At 36.4% G+C, this 23,603-nt stretch overlaps 1 long non-coding RNA gene across 1 annotated transcript; it reads left to right on the forward strand.

Annotated features, from left to right (window-relative positions):
- The first annotated feature begins 18,911 nt into the window (after positions 1-18,911).
- On the forward strand, positions 18,912-19,830 carry LOC128553675 (uncharacterized). The gene is made up of 3 exons (XR_008369405.1): positions 18,912-19,112; positions 19,335-19,414; positions 19,683-19,830. It is a non-coding gene; the product is annotated as an uncharacterized LOC128553675 (long non-coding RNA).
- The last annotated feature ends 3,773 nt before the right edge of the window (positions 19,831-23,603 follow it).

The following is a 23,603-nucleotide window of genomic DNA, read 5'->3' on the forward strand; positions in this document are numbered from 1 at the left end:
AGGGGACATAATTCATGAAAACTTGGTGTCAAGAGTTATGCACCTTGTGTCACATGATGTGGGTGATAAGGTGGAACATGTATTTTAAGTTTGAATCAAATCCATTTGGTAATAACCGAGATAATAGATTTCGGGACGCGACGGGACGGGACGGGACGGGACACGACAGGACGCGACAAACGCGACAAAACTGACTCCTATATACCCCCCTCAAACATGTTTGGTGGGGGTATAAATACAACTCAAAATTGGATGTAGCATGCATGTTGTACTACAGGAAAGTGGTCTCGATTTTTCCCTACGACTAGTTATGAAAAAGTTACAATATAAGCTATTTATAGTAACAACAAAGGGAAGTATTTTTAAAGAAGGGAACTGCGCACGACACTTCGTCTCATGATGGTGTATAATTGTGCCACGTTACATCAAAATCCCTCCATGCATGAAGAAATGCTTCGGACAAAGTCATTCTTTTATCTGACCTTTGGCCTCTAAGTGTTACCTTGACCTTAGACCTAGGGACCTGGTTCTTGTGCACGACACTCCGTCTCGTCGTGGTGAACATTTGTGCCAAGTTATATTAAAATCCCTCTATGCATGAAGAAGTAATGCTTTGGACAAGGTTTTCATTCTTGTATCCTTTGACCTCTAAGTGTGACCTTGACCTTAGACCCAGGGACCTAGTTCTTGCGCAGGACACTCTGCCTCGTGGTGGTGAATAATTGTGCCAACTTTCATCAAAATCCCTCCATGCATGAAAAAGATATGCTCTGGACAAAGTCATTCTTGAATTTGACCTTTGACCTCTAAGTGTGACCTTGACCTTAGACCTAGGGACCTGGTTCTTGCACATGACACTCTGCCTCGTGGTGGTGAACAACTGTGCCAAGTTTCATCAAAATCCCTCCATGCATGTAGAAGATATGCTCCGGACAGTCTGTGGACGCCGCTCACCCGCCCGCCAGGGGCATTCCCATAATACAACGGGCATATAGAAAATGTCTTAAAATTAGCATGAAATGTCCGGTTTACTTTAATCATGGTCAAATATCTCAAAAATAAGCACAGGGATCTATACATTTTATTTCATCAAATTATAGGCCATGTCTTTATTTGCAACTGTGAGAAGTTTCGTCAAAATCTACACTGCAGAAAAATTTGTATTCGCTAAAATGTTATGAAAGTTATGATTTTCCCATAGACTCCCATTACGAAATATTGCCCGAGTTCCCTTTTTTTCAAATCAATCCAGCAAAAAATCAGCGTTTAATCAAATTCTACATTGTAGAAATAATTTTGATCCAAACGTGCAGAACTACCTTAAACCATATTAGACTAGTATGGAAAGCTAAAAGTTTTGCATTTGCAATTACTTTGTTCTTTTTTAGATGGATATTTCTGAGACAGCTGAGTCAGTTAAAACAATAATGTTGACAAATTTTAGATCATATCACAACTTTTCAGCTGTAACAGGGGAGAAAGACAGCCACAGTGGAGGAAGACAGCAGTAACAGTGGAGGAAGACAGCCGTATCAGTGGAGGAAGACAGCCACAGTGGAGGAAGACAGCCGTAACAGTGGAGGAAGACAGCCATATCAGTGGAGGAAGACAGCCATATCAGTGGAGGAAGACAGCCGTAACAGTGGAGGAAGACAGCCGTAACAGTGGAGGAAGACAGCCACAGTGGAGGAAGACAGCCGTAACAGTGGAGGAAGACAGCCGTAACAGTGGAGGAAGACAGCCACAGTGGAGGAAGACAGCCGTAACAGTGGAGGAAGACAGCCGTAACAGTGGAGGAAGACAGTCTAACAGTGGAGGAAGACAGCCGTAACAGTGGAAGAAGACAGCTGAGGCCACTCCTGGCAGTATTTCAGGCAAAGTGTACCTTGGCTCAACCCTAAACCTAAGTTCAAAAGCCAACTAAATAGCTTCCTCACATCACAGAATTCTTTATTTCTTGGGAGATTTCAAACCTCCTGTGATGAAAATCATGTCAATTTAAAAAACAGAAGTCCCTAGCAGAAAGAAATAAACACAGAAGAACACCTACCAGATAAAGTTTAGGAGCCATCTTGGACCACATACTGTGTGCTTGACAGCAGCCTTTTCCTGAAAAGACAACAAAACATCATGACAAACATCCTGTTCTACTTGGATTTACACTGACATGACTATTTTTGTTAAAAAGTATTTCAGCAGTTTTACAGCTAAAACTTCCTCTATTTTTTTCAGCCAGTACCATTATAACTTTCTTCACAAACAAGGCTTTATTTTTGTTTCCAATGCCATGTGGCAATCTGTCTGAAAAGTAGTTCACAACAATGTCTCATCAATTAAAGTTATAACTACATAAGCAATCTCTCTTTTATTCTATTGGTCTACTCTAGTTACCTTATCAAACCTAACTTACATGTTACATGCTCTATTTCAACCTCACAGAGTTGTGTGTAGAATAACTGATGACACCAGGGGCTTTGAACCTCTATATGCAGCCCTTCTGGGCATACCATATAGGGCTTTAAGCACTGGTATCCAGCAATAGGGGTAAAATTGCCTCATGGGGAAGGCTGCTGTTATGGCTGCTTGTTTCCTTATTTCTTGATTTGTGCATTCTATTTATCTAATATATCAGTCAATAGTCTGTACAGATCATTCTTCCCATTCATGAGTTCTCAGACATTGTAACTTTCATGAAAAGTACTGTATAAGTAGATATCTCTGTGGGTCAAAAATTAGCGAATTTGGAATTCCAAACATTTGGCATGCGAAAATATTAGCAAATTCCTGATTTCAAAGCTACGTAAAAATAGCACGTCACAAGAATCACTAATTTGTCTGGCAGTTTTGCATACATCTTTATTATCCCTTATGTGGAGTCTACTGTCTCTAAGGAAATTTCCTCACAGTCTCCACAGGGATAACAAGTGCAGTTATTACACTAAGGTACTGTCATTAATCTATTTATTTATTTCAATATTTATATGATGTTCCAAAAATAATAAGCTGAAATAATATATTTTTAGGTATAAATATTACATATGATGTAGTTGTAAGTTATTAGCAATTATTGGGTGCCCTTGAAGATATAAGGATTGGCTGACTTGAAAAGTTCTCGAAATGGTAAAGCAATTAAGACAATAATTTTGCCAAATTAAGATTACTCAATATTCAAAAATTTACGAAACTCTTCTGACTTTGTCTAGGAAATCACAACTGTTAAAAACAAAATAAAGACGAGACAAACAAACCATATCATTAATTTTTGAATATAGTACTTCAGCAATATTTCCATATCTTTAAGAATCTTCTATCTGTTAACATAAGATTTACACACCTGCATAACAGGAAAAGTAAAGTGATGCTAATTGCCAAAATTTAATGATTGATTCAAAACCAGTGAACTATGTGCATTAGTCAGACTGGTGAGTGATGATATGTTTTGTTGTTTAACTGTATATAAAACAAACATTATAAAATAATATATTTTTATCAAAGTAATATAAATCATTCAATAAAGTGCAAAATTAACTTAAATTGTGTATTGTTCATTGAAATTATAGTGTTTTTATGTACTCCTTTTGCAAGGGCATACCCAGGGCGGTATAGACTGTATGCATGTAAAAGGGGGTGTGTGTTGGAGGGGGTGACCCCCTCTCGCTGGTGGAGGTATGGGGGACGTTCCCCGAAATTTTTTTTGAAATCTTTACTTCATTTGGTGCTGTCTGGCTGCTTTTTCGGGTGGTACTTTGACAAAAAATATGCATGTGTGCATAGTGTTATGCCCTTGTTTTGCTCTGTACAAAATCTCCCACTTTTCCACCCCAATCTCCCACTTTTGAAATGCCAAACTCCCAATTTATAAATATTATAATATTTGTTTGTTTTGGGTTTAACGCCATTTTTCAACAGTATTTCAGTCATGTAACGGCGGACAGTTAACCTAACCAGTGTTCCTGGATTCTGTACCAGTACATACCTGTTCTCCGCAAGTAACTGCCAACTTTCCCACATGAATTATCAGAGATGGATGATTTCAGACACAATGTCTTTTATCAAATCGTCACAGAGAACATATGCCCCGCTCGGGGATCGAACTCGCGACCCTGCGATCCGTAAACCAATGCTCTCCCTATTGAGCTAAGCGGGCAGGCTGTATATTGGTCCTTTTTTTTTTGTTGGATTTAACGTCGCACCAACACATGATAGGTTAAAGGCAACTTTCCAGCTTTAATGGTGGAGGAAGAACCCAGGTGCCCCTCCGTGCATAATTTCATCATGGGCGGGCACCTGGGAAGAACCACCGACCTTCCGTAAGCCAGCTGGATGGCTTCCTCACATGAAGAATTCAACGCCCTGAGTCAAGTGATTTGAAGTCAGCGACCTTAACCATTCGGCCACGGAGGCCCCGTATATTGGTCATATCAAATGGGACTGACATAACTAAACTTTATCTGATCAATCAACTCTTTGAAATTGTAATGGAACTTCATCAATGCACTGTGTTGCTCGTCCACTTAAGGACGCTCGCTACAGTTTCGTAATTTTTTTCCCAATAATAGATTTTGATGAAATGTTATCTATTACAAGATCATGTTAATGATGTATTGAAAAATGAAATAAAAATACTAGGTCACCAGCTTTGTTTCAGTTTTATTTGCCTCTTAGATATGATGCTATTTTTAACATTTTTCAAAAATTTTATACTCGTAAAATATATTTCAGTAAAGTAAAACAAGAGGACCATGATGGTCCTGAATCGCTCACCTCTTCCCACATGACCCAGTTTTGAGTATGACGTCGTTTTTTCTTTTATTTGATATAGTGACCTAGTTTTTGAGCTCATGTGACCCAGTTTTGAACTTGACCTAGATATTATCAAGATAAAAATTCTGACCAATTTTCATGAAGATCCATTGAAAAATATGGTCTCTAGGTTTTTCTATTATTTGACCTATTGACCTAGTTTTCGAAGGTATGTGACCCTGTTTTTAACTTTACCTAGATATCATCAAGGTGAACATTCTCACTAATTTTCATGAAGATCTCATGAAAAATATGGCCTCTACAGAGGTCACAAGGTTTTTCTATTTTTATACCTACTGGCCTAGTTTTTGACCGCACATGACCCAGTTTCGGAACTGACCTAGATATCATCAAGGTGAACATTCAAATCAATTTTCATGAAGATCCATTGAAAAATATGGCCTCTAGAGAGGTCAAAAGATTTTAATAATTTTAGACCTACTGACCTAGTTTTTGACCACAGTTGACTCAGTTTCAAACTTGACCTAGATATCATCAAGATAAACATTCAGACCAACTTTCATACAGATCCCATGAAAAGTATGGCTTCTAGAGAGGTCACAAGGTTTTTTTATTATTTGACCTACTGACCTAGTTTTTTATGGCATGTGATCCAGTTTCAAATTTGACCTAGATATCATCAGGGTGAACATTCTGACCAATTTTTATGGAGATCCATTCACAAGTATGGCCTCTAGAGAGGTCACAAGGTTTTTCTATTTTTAGACCTACTGACCTAGTTTTTGACCGCACATGACCCTGTTTCGAACTTGACCTAGATATCATCAAGATGAACATTCAGACCAATTTTCATACAGATCCAATGAAAAATATGGCCTTTAGAGAGGTCACAAGGTTTTTCTATTATTCGACCTACTGACCTAGTTTTTGATGGCACGTGACCCACTTTTGAACTTGACCTAGATATCATCAAGAATGAACATTCAGATTAACTTTCATACAGATCCCATGAAAAATATGGCCTCTAGAGAGCTCACAAGGTTTTTCTACTATTTGACCTACTGACCTAGTTTTTGACAGCACGTGACCCAGTTTCGAACTTGACCTAGATATCATCAAGATGAACATTCAGACCAACATTCATACAGATGTGATGAAAAATATGGCCTTTAGAGAGGTCACAAGGTTTTTACTATTATTTGACCTACTGATCTAGTTTTTGATGGCACGTAACCGAGTTTCGAACTTGACCTAGATATCATCAAGGTGAACGTTCTGACCAATTTTCATGAAGATCTTTTGAAATATATGGCCTCTAGAGAGGTCACAAGGTTTTTCTATTTTTAGACCTACTGATCTAGTTTTTGACGGCACGTGACCCAGTTTCGAACTTGACCTAGATATCATCAAGATGAACATTCTGACCAGCTTTCATAAAGATCCCATGAAAAATGTGACCTCTAGAGAGGTCACAAGGTTTTTCTATTTTTAGACCTACTGATCTAGTTTTTAATGGCATTTGACCCAATTTCGAACTAGGCTTAGATATCATCAAGATGAACATTCTGACCAGCTTTCATAAAGATCCCATGAAAAATGTGACCTCTAGAGTGGTCACAAGGTTTTTCTATTTTTAGACCTACTGACCTAGTTTTTGACCGCACGTGACCCAGTTTCGAACTTTACCTAGATATCATCAAGATGAACATTCTGACCAATTTTCATAACAATCCCATGAAAAATGTGACCTCTAGAGTGGTCACAAGCAAAAGTTTACGGACGGACGCACGGACGGACTGACGGACGGATGGACGACGGACACCGCGCGATCACAAAAGCTCACCTTGTCACTTTGTGACAGGTGAGCTAATAACCGGCATAGATTTGATATCTAAGCATTTTTATAACGGAAAACAATATATATCTATTTGAAACATGCTCAGAGAAATCAAAAGAAAATGATTTTATAACAAGAGGACCATGCTGGTCCTGAATTGCTCACCTCTTCCCACATGACCCAGTTTTGAGTATGACGTTGTTTTTCCTATTATATGACATAGTGACCTAGGTTTTGAGCTCATGTGACCCAGTTTTGAATTTGACCTAGATATTATCAAGATAAAAATTCTGACTAATTTTCATGAAGATCCATTGAAAAATATGGTCTCTAGAAAGGTCACCAGGTTTTTCTATTATTTGACCTATTGACCTAGTTTTCGAAGGTACGTGACCCTGTTTTAAACTTTACCTAGATATCATCAAGGTAAACATTCTCACTAATTTTCATGAAGATCTCATGAAAAATATGGCCTCTAGAGAGGTCACAAGGTTTTCTATTTTTATACCTACTGGCCTAGTTTTTGATCACACGTGACCCAGTTTCGAAACTGACCTAGATATCATCAAGGTGAACATTCAGATCAATTTTCATGAAGATCCATTGAAAAATATGGTCTTTAGAGAGGTCAAAAGATTTAAATAATTTTAGACCTACTGACCTAGTTTTTGACCGCAGTTGACCCAATTTCAAACCTGACCTAGATATCATTAAGATGAACATTCAGACCAACTTTCATACAGATCCCATGAAAAGTATGGCCTCTGGAGAGGTCACAAGCTTTTTTTTATTATTTGACCTACTGACCTAGTTTTTTAAGGCACGTGACTAGGGCTGTCATCGATAGAAACGATATCGATGTATCAACGATATTTTTTGGTCGATCGATTATCGATTCCCATTTTTAAAAATCGATATTTTACACAGAGAAAAGAAACTATCCAGATAAACACTCAGACCCTCTAAAACAACTTTTCTGCCTGCAAAAATGCACCCTAAGTAACGGAAGTTGTCAATAAAGGTCATGTCTAAACTTGTCCCGTAGCAGTCTTTTCCAACTAGTCGGCACTACCTGTATGGGGAAATACATAAATACAATTAAAACACACGAAAAGCATGCAATTAAACTAAAAATAACATTAACAAGAAGGTATATAGCATGTACATGAACAAATAGGTTGTTACACTAACTTAATAACCGATATATCGATGTATCGTCGATATCTGTCTTCCAATATATCAGTATCGTCGATATGACAAAGACCCAATCAATGACAGCCCTACACGTGACCCAGTTTCAAACTCGAACTAGATATCATCAAGGTGACCATTCTGACCAATTTTCATGAAGATCCATTCAAGGGTATGGCCTCTAGAGAGGTCACAAGGTTTTTCTATTTCAAGACATACTGACCTACTTTTTGAACGCAGTTGACCCAGTTTCAAACCTGACCTAGATATCATTAAGATGAACATTCAAACCAACTTTCATACAGATCCCATGAAAAATATGGCCTCTAGAGAGGTCACAAAGTTTTTTTATTATTTGACCTACTGACCTACTTTTTGATGGCACTGACCCACTTTCGAACTTGACCTAGATATCATCAAGATGAACATTCTGACCAATTTTTATGGAGATCCATTCACAAGTATGGCCTCTAGAGAGGTCACAAGGTTTTTCTATTTTTAGACCTACTGACCTAGTTTTTGACCGCACATGGCCCTGTTTCGAACCTGACCTAGATGTTATCAAGATGAACATTCAGACCAACTTTCATACAGATCCCATGAAAAATATGGCCTTTAGAGAGGTCACAAGGTTTTTCTATTATTTGACCTACTGACCGAGTTTTTGATGGTACGTGACCCACTTTCGAACCTGTCCTAGATATCATCAAGATGAACATTCAGACCAACTTTCATACAGATCCCATGAAAAATATGGCCTCTAGAGAGGTCACAAGGTTTTTCTGTTATTTGACCTACTGACCTAGTTTTTGACGGCACGTGGCCCAGTTTCAAACTTGACCTAGATATCATCAAGGTGAACGTTCTGACCAATTTTCATGAAGATCTTTTGAAATATATGGCCTCTAGAGAGGTCACAAGGTTTTTCTATTTTCAGACCTACTGACCTAGTTTTAGATGGCACCTGACCTAGTTTCGAACTTGACTTAGGTATCATCAAGGTGAACATTCTGACCAATTTTCATGAAGATCTTGTGAAATATATGGCCTCTAGAGAGGTCACAAGGTTTTTCTATTTTTAGACCTACTGACCTAGTTTTTGACCGCATATGGCCCTGTTTCGAACCTGACCTAGATGTTATCAAGATGAACATTCAGACCAACTTTCATACAGATCCCATGAAAAATATGGCCTTTAGAGAGGTCACAAGGTTTTTCTATTATTTGACCTACTGACCTAGTTTTTGATTGTACGTGACCCACTTTCGAACTTGTCCTAGATATCATCAAGATGAACATTCAGACCAACTTTCATACAGATCCCATGAAAAATATGGCCTCTAGAGAGGTCACAAGGTTTTTCTGTTATTTGACCTACTGACCTAGCTTTGACGGCACGTGACCCAGTTTCAAACATGACCTAGATATCATCAAGGTGAACGTTCTGACCAATTTTCATGAAGATCTTTTGAAATATATGGCCTCTTGAGAGGTCACAAGGTTTTTCTATTTTTAGACCTACTGACCTAGTTTTAGACGGCACGTGACCTAGTTTCGAACTTGACCTAGATATCATCAAGGTGAACATTCTGACCAATTTTCATGAAGATCTTGTGAAATATATGGCCTCTAGAGAGGTCACAAGGTTTTTCTATTTTTAGAGCTACTGACCTAGTTTTTGATGGCACGTGACCAAGTTTCGAACTTGACCTAGATATCAAGATGAACATTTTGACCAACTTTCATAAAGATCCCACAAAAAATGTGACCTCTAGAGTGGTCACAAGCAAAAGTTTACGGACAGACACACGGACGACAGACGACGGACGCCGCGCGATCACAAAAGCTCACCTTGTCACTTTGTGACAGGTGAGCTAAAAAAGGGAATACTTGTTGAGCAGATCCAAGGGGTATTTTTGCATATTTTTGGCAATTTTAAGTTGGTATTTCTGCTATTTTATCGAGTTTCACATAACAGAATTAAATCGAACTATGCACATACATTTGGTCATGTCTACCTAATCTAAAACAAAAAGAAAATTGATAGGTCACCATATCTGATTTGACTTAAATCAAATTACAACGAGGTGGGGTATGGCGGGTATTTAGACAACGCAGCTTGGTAGGAAATACGTCATCAATTTTTATTTCAAACAATGGCATATATTCAGCCAAACTCTTGACAGTATTCTGTATTTGTTCACAGCTTAAGGCAAAGATATTTAACAAGAGGATCAAATGACCCAAGGTCGCTCACCTCAGGAACATTTGAAATAAACTCGCTGAAAGTATGACTGTAGAAACTTTTTTTTCTGTATTTCTAGAGGAAGAAATTATTTCGGCTGCCGCATCCTTTACCTTTAACATATTGATCTTAAAAGCAATAGGTGTTATCCACTTCATTTAGCCATTCGTCCCACTAGGTTTGAAGAGTGCAGGTTAAAGGCTTCTGGACAAATTCTACGGAAACTCTTTCAGTGTTTTAGCAAATGACTTATAGATATATCAAATTATCAAACGGCAGATTTCTTAATAAGCTGATTTTTACGTGTTTCTGAAGTATTTTGATGTCATAGAATAATATAAGTTTCCACCTTTCTCCGAACAAAACCCATAGTTTACGAATACGGATGTACGGCATGGCTACGGGACGGGATTAGAAACAGCTGTGACCGAAAACAGAGTTGGTGCGCTTGTGATATATTACAGACTCCGGTATATACCCGATAAACTAAATTTGAACAAAAATATCTTAAATATATATATTTTGTAACCATAGTGATACTAACTCTAACCTTCAGTCAGTATATTATGCGTATTGTACGCAAAATTGCATAATTTTTCCGTGCACGGCTAATTGACAATCATTCCGGGCATGCGCAGAACAGCTGCACCTTGGGTCTGTCATGAGAAACATTGATTAGAAACAACCAAATTGGCACGGTGTTGGGGTAAATATTGACCCGTCCGGAAAAACTGTAGCGAGCGCCTTTAAGAAGAATGAGAAACTTGAAGCCAGCCATCCGAAACATACACTCTTCACATCGTCTCGATGTGGTGAACATTTGAGCCATTGAGGTCTGTCATGAGAAACATCGATTAGAAACAACCAAATTGGCACGGTGTTGGGGTAAATATTGACCCGTCCGAAAAAACTGTAGCGAGCGCCTTTAAGAAGAATGAGAAACTTGAAGCCAGCCATCCGACACATACGCTCTTCACATCGTCTAGATGTGGTGAACATTTGAGCCATTTAGTTTCTTTAAATCCTTCAAAAAGTTTAAAGGTTACAGAGTGGACACAAAACAAAGCCATATGATATTTGACCCCTAAGTGTGACCTTGACTTGTAAGCCAGCCATCCGTAACATGTGTTTTGCATGTCGTCCCAATGTGGTAAACATTTGTGCCAAGTTTCTTTAAAATCTTTCAAGCAGTTCAAGAGTTACAGAGGGGGCACGAAACAAAGCCATATCACCTTTAACCCCTATTTGTGACCTTGACCTTTAAGCGAGCCATCCAAAGCATGCACTCTACACATTTGGTGAACATTTGTGTCAAGTTTGTTGGAAATTTTTCAAGGGGTTCAAGAGTTACAGAGCGGACATGAAATTGTTAACAGACAGACAGACGGACACTGGGGATATAACATAATACATCCTTTCAGGCGTATAAAAAGAGTAATAGGACGGAAGCAGGTAATTACCATTCGGTGTCTGAACTGTTGTGTCAAAATTTCTTGAAAGAATAATATTATGGTCAGATTGAGAGCTATTAAACTGAAAATAAGTTACTCTATACCCATCAGTCTGGGTTTAGACAGTCTAACCCCTCTAACAGTCCTTCCTGATCATCGGTCACCCCTTCCCAATGGTCAGCTGTGACGCCCCTATCGATTTTTACTCTTATTTTATTACCTGTGTCAGCGGTCACCCCTCATCTGCGGTCAGTGGTCAACGATTTTGCCTCCTGACCACCATATTTACCCCTATTAGCGGCAAATCATTCTCATTTTTTCAAAAGCTCAGGACCGTTAGAGAACAAAGAACGTATGCGAAAATATGAACATCTGTTTATTTAGCAACGGATTATTTATTTCGCGACAGTTTGATAATAACTATAATAATTATCTGCATAAAAGAATGTTTACTACAAAAGCACAATTTTTATTAATTGACCAATCAAATGTGAATATTTTTATATTTTGAAATGTCCGAGCCATTTTCTTTAATCAACAAGTGAATGAAGTATTGCCATGCAATACAAAGTCCCCTACTGGAAGGCTCCTAATTTTCTCTACTGCAGAATAATATAATGAACTGATATAGTAGTCGCAACTTGACCGCGATGGTTGACCTTAGGCTGACTATTCATATCGATTATTTCATTGTAGAAATCAAGGGTGTTTAAGGTAGCCGTGTATATTTATATGGAATGAGTTTGTACAGTGCAGTATCAAAGTATATATACTTACAACTGATCAGTTAAAACTTTACAATACACTTATATTTACACAAAATGATATTTCCTTTTTCTCGTGCAGCTCGTATTGTACGTACACTCCTTTTCAATAATAGGCTATGCCTTATAATCTATTATAATGCAAAGGTCAACCATCGGGGTCAAGTTGTGTCCACTATATCTGTCAATGATGTATAAACAATATTGAACTATATAAACAATATGTTATAACAAAACATTTGGATTAAAATGTGCATATATAAAAACCCACAGTTGTTTTCATATTAAATTGTTTTTGCCGATTATTAAAATGTTATCACATAAGTTATTTATAGTAACAACAAAGGGAAACTAGAAAATGTTTTTGTAAAAAAGCGCATGTCTCCCCCAATGCAAAGTCCTATAGGCAAGAAGTCAATAGGGGTCAGGAGCAAAAGTCAAAGAGACACTAATGGCTGCAATAGGGATCATCTACTTGGCATGTCCAATCATCCCGCTAAATTTCAACACTCTTGGCCTAGTGGTTCTCAAGTCACTGTTCAGGCTTCTGTGACCTTGACCTTTGATCAAGTGACCTCAAAATAAATAGGGGTCATCTACTCTGCATGTCCAATCATCCTATTAAGTTTCAACATTGTAGGTCAAGTGGTTCTCAAGTTATTTCCAAAAAATGATTTTACATGAACAGGCCACTGTGACCTTGACCTTTAATAGACTGACCCCAAAATCAATAGGGGTCATCTACTCTGCATGTTCAATCATCCTATGAAGTTTCAACATTCTGGGTCAAGTGGTTCTCAAGTTATTGATCAGAACTGGTTATCAATGTTCAGGCCCCTGTGACCTTGACCTTTAACAGAGTGACCCCAAAAACAATATGGGTCATTTACTCTGCATGAACAATCATCCTATGAAGTTTCAACATTCTGGGTCGAGAGGTTCTCAAGTTATTGATTGGAAATGGTTTTCCATGTTCAGGCCCCTGTGGCCTTGACCTTTAACAGAGTGACCCTAAAATTCTGAGGGGTCATCTACTCTTCATGAACAATCATCCTATGAAGTTTCAACATTCTGGGTCAAGTGGTTCTCAAGTTACTGACCGGAAATGGTTTTCAATGTTCAGGCCCCTGTGACCTTGACCTTTCACAGAGTGACCCCAAAATCGATAGGGGTCATCTACTTTGCATGTACAATCATCCTATGAAGTTTCAACATTCTGGGTCAAGTGGTTCTCTAGTTATTGATCGGAAATGGTTTTCCATGTTCAGGCCCCTGTGACCTTGACCTTTGACGGAGTGACCCCAAAAACAATATGGGTCGTCTACTCCAGCAGCCCTACAACCCTATGAAGTTTGAAGGTTCTAGGTCAAATGGTTCCCCAGTTATTGCTCGGAAATGAAGTGTGACGTACGTACGGACGGACGGACAGGGCAAAAACAATATGTCTCCTGGGGGAGACATAATTAATCCTAAAACAAGAGCTGTCACTAATGGTGACAAATGCCCCCGCAGCACCTTGACCTTTGACCTGGTGACCCTAAAGTCAGTAGGGGTGGTGTACTCAATAAGTACTATCAGTATGTGAAGTTTGAAGGTCCTGGTTTGCATGTAAAGTGCTTTCATGCAAAAAGTTAACGTTGGCCCCTGTGACCTTTGACCTGGTGACCCCAAAGTCAGTAGGGTTGGTGTACTCCTAAAGTACTATCAGCATGTAAAGTTTGAAGGTCCTGGGTGAAGTGGTTCGCGAGTCAAGTGCCTTCATGCAAAAAGTTAACGTTGGCCCCTGTGACCTTGACCTTTGACCTGGTGACCCTAAAGTCAGTAGGAGTGGTGTACTCAATAAGTACTATCAGCACATGAAGTTTGAAGGTCCTGGGTCAGCGGTTCGCGAGTAAAGTGCCTTCATGCAAAAACTTAACATTGGCCCCTTTGACCTTGACCTTTGACCTGGTGACCCCAAAGTCTGTAGGGGTGGTGTACTCAATAAGTACTATCAGCATGTGAAGTTTGAAGGTCCTGGGTGCAGGGGTTCGCGAGTAAAGTGCCTTCATGCAAAAAGTTAACATTTACCCCTGTGACCTTGACCTTTGACCTGGTGACATCAAAGTCAGTAGGGATGGTGTACTCAATAAGTACTATCAGCATGTGAAGTTTGAAGGTCCTGGGTGCAGGGGTTCGCGAGTAAAGTGCCTTCATGCAAAAAGTTAACATTGGCCCCTGTGACCTTGACCTTTGACCTGGTGACCCCAAGGTCAGTAAGGGTGGTGTACTCAATAAGTACTATCAGCATGTGAAGTTTGAAGGTCCTGGGTGCAGTGGTTCGCAAGTAAAAGGCCTTCATGCAAAAAGTTAACGTTGGCCCCTGTGACCTTGACCTTTGACCTGGTGACCCCAAAGTCACATTGTCTTATTATGAGGTACATTTGTGCCAAGTAATACAGTCAATATTGTGGATGCGACCACGTGTCCTCAATGACCATTTGTCTTTAACGACCACTTTGAATTCCCCCCGAACACTTTTACTATTAAAATATTTGTGCTTAACGACTTTTGTCTAACGTGACCAGCGACCGCTGATTTTCGGCAAAACTGACTGATCTTTTTGGTTAAGCGACCGCTAAAATTTAACTATGTCCATATTAAATCATCTTTACATCAAACACTAACGCCGATTAATTATGAGAACGTGTTTACACTTAATTCTCGATTGCAAAAGGTGAGAAATGTAAGCAACATCTGATGGGATCCCGCAATCACTGCATAATTGTAAGCGAGAGACCGATATGACCAATCAAATTTGTCGTTGTTTTTAAGATCCGCCCATTTTTTCCAATAATAACTTGACCTTGATAAATATGGAAAATCGCATATCGTGTTATATATGTATTGTAAACTATCCTATGTGTAATTGATTGATCTTGAATATGTCTAAACGGAAAGTGTTAAAGTTGGATGATAGAGCTCGTGTGTTGGAATTAAGTAAGAACAAAATTGCTCGTAAATTGGCTGAAGAAATGGGCGTAGGAAAACCCAGATCCAAAACACATACTGAAGAATTGGGCAAAAATCGATTCTATTATCTTTCCTTGTTTATTGAGATCAACGCTATAAATTGTTGTCTCCCTTAGACCGTCTAGCTAATTATCGTTCACTATCGGATATTTTTTAGCGAGTGTTGCAGATCGTTATGGTTCAGCTATCTCCGCTTATCATATTACGGGAGGCGCCAATCATAAAAAACAAGGATTATAGATCAGAGATCTACTGTAAAAACATGGGAAGGGTGACTTATTTTACACCAATTTTAGTACCGGTAAAACAACAACAACAAATATAGTCATCTTTACATTTATCAGGTTACATACAGAGTAACAACTTGGTTTAATTCTTTTTTTCAATAATGTAAAATACAAAACGAAAAAAGAAGACACTACGTTATTTATTAAAATTTTGCATAGTATATCCTCAAATAGGAGGATTGACGTTTTGGCCACGGACGTTTTGGCCTACGATCTTTTGGCCAAGAAAATTTTTGAGGTAGGATGTTTTGGCCCAAAAAAAATTATTTCCATAATATGCAAAATATGATATGGATATTAATATGTTATCAGATGTTACAGTATAATTGATAGTTTTTAAAGAAAAATAATTGTGAATAAAATTTATTTTCATAACTCTTGATTTGTTGTAAATGGCAAATATTTTCACACATATATATATATATATATATATATATATATATATATATATATATATATATATATATATATATATATATATATATATATATATATATATATATATATAAAAAGATTATAAAGAAATAAAAATAAAATACCATGAGTATGTTTTATCATCAGTTTCATTTATTTACTTACACTATAACAAAGAGCTATAAAAATAAATGTTTTTATATTTCTTTGACTATAACATTCTTTAGAATAATCTCCAGACCATATTTTGCATGATATGGAGCCACAATTTATTTTTAGACAAAACGTCCTACCCCCAAAAAATGCCTGGCCAAAACATCCTAGGCCGAAAGATCCTAGGCCGAAACGTCAGGGCCAAAATGTCCGCTGGCCAAAACGTCCTACATTCTGTGCAAATATGATCAACACTGCATTACCTTCTTTATATTTTACATTAAAGAAACTGAGACATAAACACAAATATAAATACACAAAATCATGTATGTTAGGCAAGCACAACATACATGTACATGAAACTACTATTATCTTAAAAAATAGAAAGCAGGAAAAAAATATAATTTTTAAAAGTGCCTACAAACTTGACAATTTCATTTTCAGTTATTATAAATAAATAAATGTGAAATACGTTTTATTTCATTACATTCAATGGAAATTTAACTTGTCAAAAATAATTTTGCTATGTAATTAACATTTGAAAAACATATTGTCACGCACTAATGAAAAATAAACAGAAAAACAAAGACAATGTAAAAGGTATCTTTTTATGACACTAGAGCCTGTTAATTGAAAGTGTGACCTATTTGCCCCCAAGCCAGTCATTGTGTAGTAAAGTATGTGCGAATTATGACTTCTCAAGTTTTCTCAAAGGGACTGACTGACTGATTTAATAAATGTCAGATTTTTAAAATAAAAAGTGGAAAAACCTAAGAACAAAACAAGCTCATCATAGAAAAAGTCTTTTAGGAAAGATTTAGGATAATGTGACACTAATGTAGTGGAAATGTTATTCATAATAATTATCACGAATATTTGTACTATATGAACTAGGGATTACAGATTTTTCATTATCTTTTAAACTAAATAAATCAATAAACGAAAATTTTTCACGATGTTGTCACAAAACTTTTATAATATAATATTTTCACTCTAAGGCAAACCTTTAACATATGTTCTATGTATCTTTACTTTAATATCAAACAAATTACCTGTATTCAGGAAAAAATACTTTTAATCAAATACAAGCAAATACTCAATCATTATGCTATGTTTATTCAAAATGTTGCATTATATAAATTCTTTATAACATATAATGGTTAAAACTTGAACTAAGGGGTATAAATATAATTAAACGAATCTTTAAAATACGAGACAGTGGCTATATCTTTTTTTAGAAAGAAATATATATAGTTGCAATGTGCATCATGTGTTATGATTTTATTAATATGATACGTCAGCATCTTTCCCTGTAACATTTATTTTGCGGAAAGTTAATAATTCCCAAAAACTATGGTTCGCCTTAATATAACTGAAATTATTCCCACACTGTTATTAACACTTCTATAATTATTTGCAATAATAAAACGTATTTTGCCAAGTTGCACACCTGGTTAATTGATCACATACCGCTCTATTTGCACAATATCTTTGTCGTTAAACCAGATTAATAAAAAATGATAATCTAGAAAATCTGTAAATTTAATTCATGAAATTGTTATGACTTTCCTTTCTTCTCTCTCTACCTTTCTTTCTTTTTTCTTTTATACTGATGCATGCAGTAAGAATTACCAATTGATAATAATACTCTGTGGTAACAATCAGCTCTTTCTGTATCATCGGCAGCTTAACTTCGGGCGAGTTCGTGCGTTTCCGCACGCGTTCGGATATACCACGGACACGAGCAAATAAAGAAATAATACAAACATCACCAACTTTTAAATGTCTAGGGAAGCAAGAAGACATTAAAATAATTTCAAAATAAAAACATATATAAAAAATTTATTGTCTATAGAATACTTCAATAAGATAATAAATATTCTCAAATTATGAATAAAGTGGCTACAGGGGAACGAATAAGATTTGTACCACAGGCTTTTGCTTATTTTATTCGGTAACTGTATGCCGCAAACAGAGACTGATAGTGGTGTTTTTTAATCGCCAAGGGAAGCATTAATTCTTCATTTTAGATAAATATTTTTTATATCTTTGTAAAGAGAAAAGAATGACGAACACTTCAATAGGATAATAAATATTGTGTGTTCATTCTAATTAAAACAATTTTTGTTCAAACATTTTTTCCTTCTTTGTTTCTATTGGAAAATATCAACCAGATAAAAATTGATAGCGCACAGCCAGTCGATTTCAAGGGGGATAATTTTACCGATAAGACAGCAAATTTTACCTAATTGTTGATCATGATTTTGAAACGGAAAGCAGAAGTGTTGGAGGATATTAAAAACGTTAAAAATGTTTCAGGTGATCGTAAATGCGCGAGGAGAGTAACTGTTCACGAGGATGTAAACAATTTGGTATATGAGTGGTTTAAGGATGTGACTGCTAGGAGAATGCTCGTGTCTGGGCCTGTCTTGTGCACTCAAGCTCTTAAGTTCGCGAGTGATCTTGGGGACATTAACTTTAGGACATCGACGGGATGGCTTGCTTCGTTCTTGAAACGTAATAACACTGTGTGAAATTCAGCTGATTTTATCGTAGTAAAACAAACTTTATTACACTTTAAAGTTTTATTGATGTATGTAAATATTTCATGCATATGTTAATCTTTATTCTGAAACACTTGCATAAAATGAAGAGAATTTCAAACTATTAAATTGATATGAATAACATGTATTTTATCTGCATCCTTACCCAGTGTGTCTCTTACATACACCACGTGAAAACTTAATGTGACAGGGTGATAATTTAGGGTTCTGATACCATCAATTGTGTGAGACCTCTCAGTTGTTGTTATGTGAGACCTCCATTCCAGTTTTTACCTTTGACATTGTTGACCTTATTTGAACTCTATTTTTATTGGTTCTCGTGATCAGCTGTCTCGGGGCAGAGCGCCGTTTTCAGTTTGATAGAGCAGACATGTTGGTTATTCTGTAGAGTTCTTTAAAAAGGAACTTAAATAATGGAATTATTTAATAGGTATTGTGTTTATTTCAAATGTTTCTGTTTGCGGATCATTTCATTCTAAACGAAGAGTTGTTTATTATCTAAGTAAAAGATTTATATTTGGCATAATTTCCGTATACATGAGTAATGTACATGTCGTTCAAAATGGCAGTAGAAATTCTAACCTCGTAACTTATTTTTAACCATATCACAACTATGAAAACCTTTGCACATGTTGTTCTTTTAAATTTGCAGTTTAATACAGTAAAGCACTCACGGGAGACAGGCGAAGATGTGTTGTGTAAGGTAGCTAGTGTGATCAAGTCCATAATTTGGTGAGTTTGTGTAAACTATTTTGTGTAGTGCTTTATTGAGTAGATATTTTTATATGCAGTGTGTGAGACGAGTATTTCATGTGTATTACATATGATACAGGATTTCATTTAAGTATTTATAGACCACTGAACCCGCAGATTTATGTATATTTACTAAGTGTAAAATGTGCATGTATAACACTACATAAGAACTTTAGATACATGTATGTTTTCAGGTATAAGCTTCTATTGTTGCATTCTATTTACTATTGCTAATTGTGTATTTCAGGTCACCGTGTTTCGGTCACCGTTTGATTAGGAAAATGTTCATTAGATAAATACCAGACTGTTTAGTGTCAAAGACAATATAAGGATGTGATACAAAATGTGATACAATTAATAAATAATAAAAAGGACATTTCGAACCACGCAAACAACATTGGTTATTCTTTATTAAGTAGTTAGAACTCAAACTACCATATATAAAATAAGCCATAGTTACATTAAGTCCAATAATCATGCCCAATTTCCATACTTTGTCCTAAGAGACCACTTTTTGCCTGTCCCTTGGGTGGTCTCTTAACACAAGATTGACTGTATTATAATCCCTTCATGGACAGGAAAGGTATGGACCGGACAGGAAAAAAGCCCTGTTGACCTTTGACCATCAACTGTGACCTTAACCTTTGAGCTAGGGGTCTGGGTTTTGTGCATGACACGTCGTCTCATCATGTGGAACATTTGTGCCAAGTTATATTAAAATCCCTTCATCGATGACAGAGTTATGGACTGGACACGAAATTGCGGAAGGACGGATGGACGGACAGAATGTGGTTCGTTTTTAAAATGAGTGAATAAACAAGTTGTATAAAGTACCATTTTTCGCTGTCCATTTACAAATACTTTCAGCACTACAGTCGAGACTGTTTTAAGAGACCGACTTTGGGAAGCAGCGAAAAAGGTCACATATGACAGGGAGTCTCTTAAAACAGTCTCACTCAACAGGATGACGCTGGTTTCATATATTTTTTCCAATTAAAGTACATGAATATCGGATACTTATATATTGGCCTCTTTTAAAGTAGGAGTGGAAAATGATTAAATACTATTTCTTTAATTGCATATTGATAAAATATAAATTTCAAATTAGTTGCATCATTCGTATGATGTTGATAAAACAAATTTAACTCATAATGCCCTAAAGCGTTATCTCCACTTCTACCCTGCTGATATTTATCTTTCAGCCACCTAGGAGGCTGATAAGCCAATCTGCCCTGAATACCGAGAGATGTTTTGAGAGATAACATAGATTTTGTAGTTTTTTGTTTGGGATAGTTTTGTTAATTAGTGACATATGACATCAAATATGTGCCAAAGAAGTATAAAATACACAGAATGGCAACTGGCTGTAATCTCGCGTGAGCTCGTGTCAGAGCGTGATTCGGCGTTATCTTACTAAAAACAAACATCGGCAAGCATGGAGTTACAATTTGTACCTTTAAAACTACATTTAAAATACATGTTAGCTTCTAAAACAAAATTAGTTTAATGAGAAATGGTCTTAAGACACGAAGTACAGGGGTTTTTTTGCCATCGAAAGAAGCGTGGTCATACGGTGATAATTATTTTACCGATGAATAATTGCTTTCGCATACAAAATGGCGCGTGGAGAAAGCGCCACTTCCGGTAACGAGATCACGTTTTTTTGTCACGGGAGGTTGGCGAGATTTGCTCTATATGCCTTTCAAGTTGCCAATCTATTTATTTTTATAGCTCTTTGTATGTGCTAATAGATATGGAATTTGTACTCCTTGTAAGTAAATAAAGTAGCTACGCAACAAAGTTAATTTCATGCAGCTTTGTAGTACAATCATTTCAACAGACTGTTGAATTAAAGACACAAAACAAATGACCGTACTCTCTCATCAGATTTTGATTTGGCTAAACAACATTTATAAAATGCTAAATTTTATCATGCACGTATTTAAACAACAAATATGAACAATTCTTAAAAATAATTTTAAATACATATTATTGTCATTTTCTAACACTGATTTTACTCATTTATACGCATCCAGGCAATCAAACCGCATCCAAATAAAGTTATTTCTCATAAATAATAGCGTATGTGTTTAGTATGAAGATGTAATAAAATAAATATTTTAGCTATTTTAGACGGAAATTATTGTGCTGAAAATGAGATTATTTTGGGCTAATTTTCAGAAAACATATACATGTACTTTATGAAAATTTGAATTTTGAAACAATTTTGTGGAGTTCCTAAAGTATCACAAACAAACTGTCGAAATAATTGAGTTATTATTAACACTTCATTCTATAGATCAAGAGGCAGTCTCGAAGTTTAACAACAAAATAAATAGATGAATAAATAAATAAATAGATACCAACGAAGATGTTTTTACTTTTTCATACACACATGAGCATTGTTATATCGTACGTCTGTCTTTACTGACGTGTATTTTTATAACAATACCCGATCATTTATAATTCAATTTTTTTCCGCACTCAAATGTTTAGAACCGTACTTATAAAGAATATACTCAACACCTTTTCTAGCTCCATAGCTGGGATTTTATTCTTATCTCTGCTAGATTTTGACAGATTTTAAAAACATTCTGGCACAATTTTAATGATGATTTTATTGTAATAAAACGTAAGAATGATAATAATGAGAATAAAACTCATTTATCCGTAAAATTGTTTGATCCCGCAGATGGAATTATTTTCCGCATAGCGACGAGCGAAAAAGTATATACTTTTGGGTTGCATTATTTCAACTGTCATTTCTCAAAGAATATTTGTTGGTATCTATTTATTTATTCATTCATTTTTTTATGTTTCGGTCATATAAAGAATCATCCGTAATTTCCAGGCTTCGAGAAATCACAAATTTTAACTCGAACGACGCTCGCTTTTACAGCTTTCTTCAACGAAAGCATTTATTTTTTCACAACAGCCGATTTTATTTATGTTTTAAAAATGTTAGGCAACAAAAAATTTGATTGGTCCAACTTGTTAGAAAGCACTAAAAGATTTTATTTAAGACCAATTGAAATGTGACGACTGAATGCGTCATGCGGAATTCAGAGCTATTACTGTAAAGACGCATGTACGCGGCGTGCGGTTTCCAGATGTAGATAACAAGACCGCCTAGAAGCGTCACGCGGTATTCAGATAACAATTGGCCGACGCATTAATGCGTCGTGCGGGCAGAATGAGTTAAGCTCATGATCTGGCAAGAAAATAAAGGGGAGCAGTAAAATATAAAAGTTCCATTTGAACTATTTACACACTGAGGTTTATGATATTTATATTTTTGTGTACTAATTGTTCATTGACATTTATTCGATTACTGACTGCATCTTTAATCTGTGTTTACTTCGTCGTTTCCTGTTAATTACCGCCATATTTTTGTTTCACCAGGAATAAAGTTAATTTATGCACCGACTCCGAATTCCTCAGCGATTTTATACGCTGGTTTTCCCTAATCGAGCAATTCAAGTCCCTTAACACGCTGTTCTAATGTCAGTATTTTTGTCGTGCGTTCCATTTGATAATAATTCCGCGCATGCTCTGAATGGCTGCACCAACTCTGCAATGAGAAACATTCTTCTTTTTTATGTTTTTCATCAGCCATTTTTTGTAAACAATTAAGTTCTCGTCTCAAACAACATCACGCGTGATAAAGAACGGTAACTCTATCGTGTAAAATCTTGCGAGGGAGCGTCTCAAAGTCGCTGAAAACGGTCTAAATATCGATTCGGGAGCCTGATTTCACAGTCGCTTGTCGCGTAAGGCAGGGGGTTGCTTAATTCAGACTCTTTTAATAGTAAATTGCGTCCGGAGCATAAAATAGGGTCGCATATGACAGGGAGTCGCTAAATTCAGGGGGTCGTTAAGGCAGTCTCGACTGTATATTCCATACCTCTCAATTCAAACTGATAACAAAAGGTGTGATCATCATTTTTGTTATGATAAAATGGCCAGTAATTATCAGCAATTAGCGCGTCATCTAGTGTCAATTTTGTTATTCACAGTTTGATCTCAGTAATCTTTAATTAGTATCAGCATATTTGTGATTTTTTTTATATTTCTTTCTCAAAATACTATCAAAATTTTGTTTTGAATGAAATATAAACCACTCAATCTTTAACGGAACGTAGTGGCAATCTTAGATTTTAGTCTAGAC

The sequence above is a fragment of the Mercenaria mercenaria genome, unplaced genomic scaffold (assembly GCF_021730395.1).
Source record: "Mercenaria mercenaria strain notata unplaced genomic scaffold, MADL_Memer_1 contig_4173, whole genome shotgun sequence".
Classification (NCBI taxonomy): Eukaryota; Metazoa; Mollusca; class Bivalvia; order Venerida; family Veneridae; genus Mercenaria; species Mercenaria mercenaria.